A 1470-nucleotide genomic window follows, 5' to 3' on the forward strand; every position below is an offset into this window, starting at 1 on the left:
GCAGTATCGGCTCCAAATATCGGCTCAAGAAAATCGGCAGCCTGTATCGGTCATCGGCTAAGGCTGATGGAAAAAAATTGGTATCGGTACTGGCACTAAAAAATCCATATCGGTCGATCCCTACACCAGAGTTGTGTTGTCAGCAAATTTCACAATGTGGTTGTTGCTGTAGGTTGCAGTGCAGTCATGCGTCGTTATGTCGTATCATTAGTTTGTAATAAACAGGGACAATCATAAAATAATAATTAATAATAATATGTTATTCACTGCATTAAGAAGGAATATGATTTGCATTGTGTTCATTTTATGAAGATATTATCATTATCAAGATTTGTACCTGACAATATCTAATACAACATCTGTAAATAAATTGTTACATACACATTATTCATGAATGTAACATAATAATTACTCATCAAGCATCATTAAACTTATATCACTTTCACTCACATTCAAAGTCTTATTCATGTAGTTCAAAAAATCCTTTACATTTTAAGCATTTACCTTTACATTTTACCTTTACATTTTACCAATAAACTGTCATGAACAACATCACAATTCTTTTAGGTTAAAAGATGTATTGAGATGCTTCAATTCTATTCATTAAAATTTGTACATTTATGCTTTTTCTACAGAGACAAGACAGTTGACCTGGGATCATGTGAAACATCTAATAAAAAACACAGTTATAACACATGTTACTCTACTAAAACAAAAGGAAAAATCGTTGCAGCTTCAAAAGCTAAATGCAAAACTAATGAAGCTGCAAAATATAATGCCAGAAATGCCAAAAAATTTCTGCAGAAATCACTTCAACAAGAAGCTAAAACCAGATGCATCAACCAACGTAAAGAAAAAAAGAGACAATATTCAAAATATAGGTATAGGGAACCAAATGTCCATGAAGCTGCGCTAGAGAGAAAAAAAGGCTCAATATAAACAAACCCTTTTTGCAAATGCAAAGGCCAGGTACAGGCGCAATGTCTATGAAGTAACGAAACAAAAATCCAACGCTAGATACAGACAGCCACACGTGTATCAAACAGCAAAAGAAAAATCTAAAGCCAGGTACAGACAACCAGACGTGTATCAAACAGCAAAGGAAAAATCTAAAGCCAGGTACAGAAAACCACACGTGTATCAAACAGCAAAAGAAAAATCTAAAGCTAGATACAGACAACCAGACATGTATCAAACAGCAAAGGAAAATTCCAAAGCTAGGTATAAACTTCCAAATGTCTATGAGGAAGAAAAAGAAAAATCTAAGGATAGATACAAACAACATCATGTACAGGGACAAACAAAGCTAGCAGCAAAAGCATCAAAGCAGCAAAAGCAAAATATCACACTGACGCTGTCAACAACAAAGCAAAAACCTACTCCCGCAAACGATATCAAGATAATATTGTTGTTCAAAAGAATACAAAACAAAGAGCATCTTCTCAACGTGTAGCTATACAGTTCAGATAT

Source organism: Alosa pseudoharengus, unplaced genomic scaffold, assembly GCF_046254945.1.
Source record: "Alosa pseudoharengus isolate Yale_2024_CS ecotype anadromous, Long Island Sound unplaced genomic scaffold, YU_APseudo_1.1 YU_APseudo_1.1_scf_9, whole genome shotgun sequence".
In the NCBI taxonomy this organism is placed as follows: domain Eukaryota; kingdom Metazoa; phylum Chordata; class Actinopteri; order Clupeiformes; family Clupeidae; genus Alosa; species Alosa pseudoharengus.